General features: G+C 42.5%; 1 long non-coding RNA gene across 1 annotated transcript; it reads right to left on the bottom strand.

Moving 5' to 3' along the window:
• Positions 1–585: 585 nt before the first annotated feature.
• Positions 586–6,585, bottom strand: LOC102547139 (uncharacterized). Its single transcript, XR_359928.5, has 3 exons — positions 6,449–6,585; positions 1,950–2,482; positions 586–1,849 (listed from the first exon to the last, which is right to left on the bottom strand). It is a non-coding gene; the product is annotated as an uncharacterized LOC102547139 (long non-coding RNA).
• Positions 6,586–9,214: the final 2,629 nt, after the last annotated feature.

Genomic DNA, 9,214 nt, shown 5'->3' with positions numbered 1-9,214 from the left:
CTGAAGAAGCCAGGAGTGGGTTACATTCTTTGTAGCTGGAGTGTTAGGACGTCATGAGCCACTTAATGTGGGGGTGGTGGGAACTGAACTTGGGTCCTCTACAAGAGCAGCAATTGCTTTTAACCATGAAGCTATCTCTTCCGCCACTGTTTTCTTATTTACAAATGTATATTTTCCCTTAAACTTATGATGACAGCATGCCAAATCTCTCAAGGGTTGACTTTGGAGTGGACTACAGTGCTAATGTTAGATTATAAACCATGGAAGTAACTTTTAAAATTGCAAAGTAAAAATGCGTACAGGGGTTGAGGTAAGGGATGGGAACAGAAGGGACCAGGTGAGGGGAGAACAGAGGGAGAGAGTACTGGGAAAGACAACTGGAATGGCAGAAATGGGAGAGGGAATGGGGATGGGAGGGAATCTCTGAGAGGAACTAGAAACCTAGGGCAATGAAAATTCTCAGGAATCTATGAGGGAGACCTTAGGTAAGACTCTTAGCAATGACGGATATGGAGCCTGAACCCTCCATCTCCTGTCACCAGGCAAGACTTTTAATGGAGGGATTGGGACACCAACCCAGCCACAAAACTTGCAACTCACAATTTATTCAGCTTACAAGATATGCAGGGGGTAAAAGATGGAGCAGAAATTGAAGGAACAGGCGACCCATGACTGGCCAAGCTTGGACCCAGGCCATGAGAGGGAGCCCATCCCTGACACCATTAAAGTTGTTCTCTTATACTTGCAGACAGGAGCTTAGCATAACTGTCAACAGAGAGGCTTCGCCCAGCAACTAATGGAAACAGATGCAGAGACCCAGAGCCAAACATTAGGCAGAGCTGGGGGAACCTGCAGAAGTAAGGAGGGATTTTAAGAGTCAGGGGTGTCAAGGGTACCATAAAATAACTCACAGAGTCAACTAATCTGGGTCTACCAGGGAGCCTGCATGGGACTGACTTAGGCCCTCTGTGCATATGGTACAGTTGTGTAGTTTGGTCTTCATGTGGAACACCTAACAGTGGGAGCAGGGGCTGTCTCTGACTCTGTTGCCTGATTTTAGGACCCTTTCGTCCTACTTGGCTGCTTTATCTAACCTCATTAGGAGAGAATGAGGACGTGCCTAGTCTTACTGCAACTTGATAGGCCAGGGTTGATATCCATGGGAGGCCTCCCTTTTTCTGGAGAGCAATGGACAGGGGAGTAGGGGTGGGGAGGGTCTGGGGGAGAGGTGAGATGAAGGACTTGGAGGAGAGGAGGAAGAGAAATTATATTGATAATGGCTCAATCACAAGACTTAGAGGAAACTGGAGCCCAGAGTCTTCCATAATTGTAGGAAATTGATGTGGGCTTTTAAAAATAAGGTCATGCTAATGAGAGTTTTTTTCATTATAAGAATATCAATATTTTGTGAAATATGTAACATCCATTAAAAGATCTCTTATTTTGCAAAATAGCACAATGTCTTACACTCCCACTGTACTCACACATGCAAAGAGAAACTGCAGAGCATCTCTTACTGTAGTCAGGACTAAGGTTGGCTACAGTAGCAAGTGATTCAATGGCCTCCTGGCTCTTTAAAATGTCCAGATTCATCTGGGGTGACATGAGGCTCTCCCGAGGTGGAGCTGCAGTCACAGTTACACTTGCACGTTTCTTCATGGCTGTGCGACTGTGCGGCAAGAGGAAAAGAGGCTGGAGAAGACTGAACCTTAGGGTTTTACCACAACAGTGAAATCACCATGGAAAACAGATCTGGGATCACAACTCATTACTCAGAAACACATCTGTAGGCGGTCCTGAGATCCGTGACCACATCATGGGTCAGAATCTTTCTGTAGCGAAGCCCATGCTGTAAGACAGTGTGGAATGAGGTATTTGGTTTTAGATCATGGAACTTTCTGTCCGGTAACTCCCACTGGTCCCTCATATTGATCCCCACCATGGCCTACCTTGGGTGACTGTTTGCTGACATTGTTATTGATTCTTAGAAGGAGGCCACATGCACGGCCTCATCTTATAGGAGAAGGCATGTTTGAGGTCCATGTTTTCTGGAAAGGCAGGAAAAAATGGGTCCAGGAGGCAAGGAGGGGTTGGGATGCCACCATTGCTCATGCCAATAGCTGGTGAGGAAGAGCTAGAGGTTCGTGACAGAGTGGTAAGAGTCTGCAGCTGCAGGGGTTGGGGACAGGTAGTAGAGGCCACCAGAGCAGTGAGCTCCTGCACAGAGAAGATTCCTGCATTTCTAAGCTGGGCTCTGACGACAAACAGGAAGCTGTTCTTCCTTGCTTCACCAAACTCCTGCGGTTATCTTCCGTTCCTCTTTTACTTCTCCACTCCTGACTGGTGTCGTCGTCAGGATGACAGGACCTTCCCTGGGCACCTGTCGGTACCAGTAAAATTGGGGGGAAGTTCTTGAGGAGTTGCTGTATGCCGTGAAATCTTGCCCCTCCTGGATGCTGGGAAACTGAGGACTCTGCTCCAGCTGTTGGGTGCCCACACCCGTTTCAAAACAAAGCAGGACACAAAAGAGTCAAGTTAAAACGCTCTTGCTCATTTGTATAAACGAAAAAGGAAACCACAGGTCTAAAATTCTAATGGTGATTGATTTTTTAGGGTCAGGGAGTACATGGGGGAGGGTGGAAGGATTGTGGATGCTTACCTATGAAGGCTTTATGGAAGACAGTTAATCCCATACTGTGAAGAGTATACATATTAATAAAGGGAAAATCTGAGGGTGCATGGGATTTAGGGAATCCTTTCAAATTTAGGGTTACTTTTCTTTCCACTATTCATCTACCCATTCATTCCTTCATCTTCCCTTCAAACTTATGCCATGTCTCCAGAGACTGTCTTTTTCTTTATGAGTTTCAAGTTTCTTTTGAGTAAACTGGAAATCTCCTGAGTTTACAAACCACTTGTTTCCAAAGGAGCAACACAGAGTTTCAGGAGCAATTTTTCTTCCTGTCACAGGTGGCCAAGGTCACTGGATCCAGAGCTCTCCTGCAAAAGGCTTTTCTGGGTTGGAACACGTGTTCCTAGCACCTTGATCTCTAGCAAGATGTAGAAACCCCATGTGAGACAACCAGGGACTAACTCAGCTCCCACCCTCTCCTGTCTAGCCCCAGACTCTGCTTTGATACTGGGAGAGATTTTGCCTTTTGAAATGCTACCCTTCAGGGGAGAGATGGGCAAGTGATTTGTTTTGAGTGCTCCTGACTCCTGAGTTCATCATTAATAATTTATGTAGAGTCTAGTGACCTTCAGAAAGAGAAACGATCTCTTGTTAAAATGGACCATTTTAAGCCAGAAGTGTAGAGACATAGAAGACAATGGAAATACTGTTTCATCATAATTTATTCCCTCTAGAAGCATGTTCCTGAATAATGCTTGACATTCTCCCCCCACCTCTCTCTCTCTCTCTCTCTCTCTCTCTCTCTCTGTATGTGTGTGTGTGTACACACAAGCTGTAGGTTTTTGATCCGGAGGCATGAGTAAATAATTTGTTATTCAGCTACTTGTATCAAATTAAAGATAAGTGTTTCTGTTGTGTGTTGATTTAATTTAGAAGAGTTTGCAAGTGCCATACTGCAGTGCTCTGACATTAGGTCCTGGTTTACATGAGGAAAATCCCTAAACATACCACATTATGATGTAATCATTGGACCAATCTGATAGGTACCCCAAGGGAAGGGTCATCTTTTTTCATCTATGTGGCTCTGAAAATTATTAGGAAAAATCAAATTCAGAGTAACCAGATACTAAGTAAATGTTTGTAGGTGTGCATGCGTGTGATTAGTGCGGTGACTCGAGTGTATGCATGTGTGCAATGACTCGAGCGCATGGTTGTGGTAAGGTACAGAATGAGGGTATCTCTGCTCACAAACATCAGTAAAGGTGATAGATGCTGGCCCCACGACTGTTCGTATCTCAAATGAGAATAGCAGTGCACATGTATTCTCTTTTTATACTTTTATTCTGTGTCAGGTGTGACATAATCAAGATTCCACAAATAAAATGAGGACAATGGGGTGATTCATGACGTCAAGAATGTTAAAAGAGATTCTCAAGGATCACCAGCTGTTGGGTAATTCTTTGAGACACCTCATCACTCATGCCATTTAGAAAACAATGTGGATATTTTTCAGTGGACTAACTGATATAACTTTAAGGAGATAAGAATAACGTTCTTCAACACTATAATGACATCATAGTCATTATATTGACTGGGAATCTAGAATAGTCTTTAAAAAATACCCAAATCTCCTAAAATAGTCACCCAGAAGAAAAAGCCCTGCCACAACTTAATAAGGGAATGGAACACAGAAGAACATGCCTGGAGTCTTGTCTTCTTCCTGGGTTATGACCTAGGTAAGAATTGCTAGGTATAAGAGAGGAAGGCGCAATGATGGGTTTACTTGAACCAAATATAATGAATCAAAGATACCTCCAAGCATCCTTGAAGTTCAACATTTCCAGCATAAACCTGCTCTCACAGAACCAGGATCCCCTGTCAAGGTGCATGGGGGATTAGGTATAAGTGCTTCTTACTTATATGACAGAGATGGCATTAAGAGCTGAGTTTAACCAGATGAATAGAAAATGTCCTCAATCCCTGAGGAACTTGGTTTAATAAGGATATAAGAGGCAGAAAGGGGCATAATTCGATGAAATGTGCTAATGTAAAACTGCCCCGAAAATGCTGAAAGAAGAAAAGGGCAAGTACCTATAATTTTGATTTGTAAATGTAATTTCATAATTTGGTAATATCATTTAGATTGGGAAAGGGCTTTCTGAAAGGATGTGGCATTTGTCGAGGTCTCATTAATGAGTCGTGCATTTCAAGGTTTATGAAGAATGACGTATTAAAAAAAAAGATGCTGGGCTGGGCTCATTTGCCTGCAGTCATGCAGTAAAAATGGCGACAAGGATGAAAAGCCATAGGAACTAGTAGTGGAGACACTACTACCGGAGTGTATCCCACTGCACAACAGAGAGCTATGGGAGGTTCTAAGACAAGTGGTCAAGTTAGATGTGTGCTTTAGACCGAGTCTGAGTGATGGTGTATTAGAGAGGTAGACACTAAGAGGTAGGGGACAAAATTAACAAATTATCCCAAGTAATCAGTGGAAAGATAGTGGGAGTCTGAATCTGATAGGAACCAGGAAGCTAAGAAATAGCATCTGAGTATGAAAGCCATTTAAAACAAAAACGAAACCAGTAACATGACTTGGTATGTCAGCCACTGCAGAAACGCTCAGTGTCACATTAGCAAGATCTTAGGAACAAGCGTTGATTTATTGTTTTTGCTATATTAATTTTGGGTCAGTTAAGTCCTGCTTCCTGAGACTCTGCTCCTGGCCTATAGATCGGCTGCACACAACAGGCTAAAATCTAAATGAATATTAACTGGTATGTGCAGGACCAAATCATGTGACTATATTTATTTTCTGCTTCGGTGGATACTCCCCAGTTACTCATAGCATTGCTCAAAGTTAGTACTGTGGCCAAGTAGAGGGACAGGGAAGAAAAAGAAAGTGTATTTGGACTGAAGTGTGGCTGTTAACAAATGATGTCTCAGCTGTTACTCTACTTGGTGCTGTGCTTAAAGTGGCTTTATTGAGGCGAGTGGCTACATTAAGATGCTTCTAAAATATGTGAGAAGAGCCATGATAGAGGTCAGGAAAAAAATCAAGGATATTTTGTCTTCTCTCTTTGCTCTCTCTTTCTTTTTGTACATAGGGCATGTCCTCAATAAACTAGCTATCTACACCAACAATACCCTTTAAACAATGCCCTATTTTATCAGAGTGGATGGCTGTGTTCTAGTGGTGGTGGACACATGTCTCTTTAATATTCTGCTCCATACCAGAAAGCTTTGAAAACAAGGCACATAAGATTTTCCCTAATGGGTTTCTGTTTTGCATTGTTATCACCTCTATGTGACTTCAGAATAAACAGAACTAAGTGGATCTAACCCATGGTTTATATGTTAGGTTACATGACATAACAGTTAAAATTCAGAAGTGAAATTTTCCAGAATAGCAAAAACTAGGAACCTTCTATTGTTGTTTAGCAGATACAGAATCTTGCTGTGCAGTCACTGTACTCAGGATTTGACATTGTCCCACAGGCATTATAACAAGCCCAAACAAGATGGATTTGGCATGGCTTGGGTTGTATCAGGATGACTGAGTTGTCTGAGTTGTACTGACTGCATCACCATTTCCTTAGGAGAGACCACATTCCTGTGTCAGCTCCCAATACATGGAAACACATTCTATTAGGAATCCCCAATGACCACACCTATGAGGATACCAGAAGAATTACCTACCAGATAATACAGGGTCACCACGGTCTCCTAAAGATCAGAGGAAACAGAAACCAAGGAACAAAACCCCCATTCAACAAAGACCACAACAAATATTAGTACCTAGAATTACATTCTTACCAAATTCAGAGGAGCCTGTCATGGGTACCGGAAATTGAACTTTGTCCTTCTGAAAGAACAGCTAATGCTTTTACCAATGAGCCATCACCTCTTCAGCTCCTTGTACATTATGTTTGTCATCTCTTCTGCAATGTTCCCTGAGCCTTGGAGAGGGTGATATTGATGTCCATCTATGACTAATGGTTGAGCCACTATGACTTAGCAACAGTTGCCTGTTCTCAGGAAAGTCAGCTACAGTTGGACTCTAAGATAAACTATCCTTTGCAAAACATCTGTTTCCATTTCTGACTAAAGCTGATAGCAACACCGGTCTATGGGCATAAGCACAAATGTTTAGAAGGCAGTTCGATAGGCTTAGCAAAATTCAACGAAACGAAAACCAGTGGCTTGCCTACTGAGGACTTTGATTTCCCCAGGCACAGACTGTTGCTCTGGCTTATAGTGCCAGGCATGAATTTTGCCATGCAGTGCAGGCCTTAAATCTAACAGAAAAAGTGTTGGTTGCAGCTATAATAGTCATGCCACTATTGCACCAGTGGGAGTGCCTTGCATAGTATGTTGGCACTATAGCATGTTGGGTCTGTAGCTGACCAGAAATGTTGGAGACAATTCTCCCCTGGCAGCTTGCATGATGCCTTCTGTCCCATGAAGCCTGCAGGGAGGAAGCTTCTAATTATATCTTAGCTTGGTTTTTTTTCCATGTTCCACAGCCAACATGAGTGGGATCTTTAGCAATAGAAACTTATCACTTAGTTTTGGCACACAACCAATAGCAGTGTTAAGAGGCTTTAGGGTTTGTAGAGCTTCAAGAGTATCCCTGGTTGATGACTCACAGGAAGGTAACATGGCCTTGTGCTGTGAACCAGGCTGATCCAAGGCTTTCTTAGAGGCCCTGAGGAAAATACAAAGACACTAGTTCTGTGTCTTTTCCCAGGAGCAGATTTGGAAAAGTCTGGTCTTAAATGGTGGTGGTTTGGGGAGGTTGGGGGAGGCAGAGCATCAAATGAATAAAAGTTTTTAACTTTTGAAGAGATTGAACTTACCAGCCCCACTGCTGCTGCGTTCTAGGTGACCTTGAGATGTTCTGTGTTACCCTCATATAAGAGAGTTCCATTAGCTTTATGCTGACTTCATCCTATGTCTCCACTAAGAATTGTATATAAGATGCTGTATTTCTTAAATTTACTCGATACGGCTTGTGAGAGACCCCCTGATCACAAAATTTTCTATTTTCTGATCTCCTGGTCCTCTCTCTCTCTTGGGACCCCATCACTGAAGAATTACATGCTGCTCCAGGTCAGCCCTGGTACTGCTATTTCCATCCACTAGCCTACTAGCTCCTGGGAACATCCTTTCTTACTTATGCAGGGTATTTTACTTTGTGCTCTTCAATCACTTTCTTTTCTGTCTTTCCAGATGCTTGTACAAATCAGAAGACAATTAAGGGTTAACAGCATGTAAACAAAACTTGTTTTACAGAAAGCGGATAGTATTGCCGAAGACCCATAATTATCTGCTGCAAGTAAGAGTTAGTTTGGAGTTGCTAAGTGTAGGAAAGAAGCAGCTTTGCTAAGCACTTTAGAAAGGTCAGATGCAATATGAAAGATCTTGTCATCTCTATTAATTGTTTAGTCAAAAGATCAATGCTGGCTATGGCAGCTGGATGAAGGATCACAACCCATCTGGCTCTCTATAATCCCGAGTCGCTTCCTCTGAGTCACTTGGCTTCAACATTTTAAGGTGTTGATTCTGTATTAAGACTACTATGTATGTCTTTACCACCAAAAACCGTGGGAAGACTGGCTTGTTCAGTTTAGCCTTGTTCAGGTCCAAGTAGAACCAAGGCCATACTCTTGCTTGCTGGCCAATTACAGTCCACTCCATGGTTCTGCCAAACTCTGGGTCAACACTATGGGCTGTACCTTTCCATCAGCCACAGACCTGAGGCTGGGAAAGCCATATTGCTTCCCAGTGTAGTCTACATTGCATACTGTAGGAAGATAACTGTCCCACTGCTAGGTCAAGCTTAATCAGATTCATTGGTACTGCTTGATTATGTCAATCTTTAAACTGCTGCTCAATCTTTAAAGCCTTCCAGATGCTCGTCCGCACATCATTTGAGTCCGTTGTTAGTTTTATCCCTAAGGATTTTAGTTTGATACAAATCTTCTCTTGTTTGCTTTTAAGTGGCCCAGGGCAACTCCTTTGTATGTCTCACAATTCTTTTATTCTCTTTTGATTGTGGTTATGTTTCATGAACTACAGTGCTACATTTTCTGAAAATACCCTATGCATTCAAAGAGACCGAAGTTTTCCAGACTTTCCTACAAAGCTAAATGCTTTGCCTTCAGATTATTTAGGACTGTGTTTTTTTAACCTGCTGCCCTATTTTACCAGCCTGTTGAGGGTTTGGTTTTCTCATGCAGCTTACATTTATAAATAAACGAAAGCATCGCTTCAATCTTACGTTATGCACTCTCTGCCTTCTGTTTTCTCAGACTAAAAGTCATCCCCTGTAAGAGACAATTTCTAAAGCTAGTATATTAAAGAGATTCAAGCTAATTGTAAAGCGAACATGGGAGAGGTAATACTGTTAGTGAAAATGGCCGTCCAAGGTGGAGGAAGCAGATTAGAATAGGCCTTTGTAAGGATGGGGCTGGGAGGAGAAGAAAGAGGCAGGGCTGTGATCAGGATGTACAGTGAATAAATAAATTCATGAAAAACAGAGAAAGAGGCAGCCCTTTGTACATTGAACAAGAAAAAAGG

The sequence above is a fragment of the Rattus norvegicus genome, chromosome 15, assembly GCF_036323735.1.
Source record: "Rattus norvegicus strain BN/NHsdMcwi chromosome 15, GRCr8, whole genome shotgun sequence".
NCBI classification, from domain to species: Eukaryota; Metazoa; Chordata; class Mammalia; order Rodentia; family Muridae; genus Rattus; species Rattus norvegicus.
This window is presented reverse-complemented; position numbering and strand designations above follow the sequence as displayed.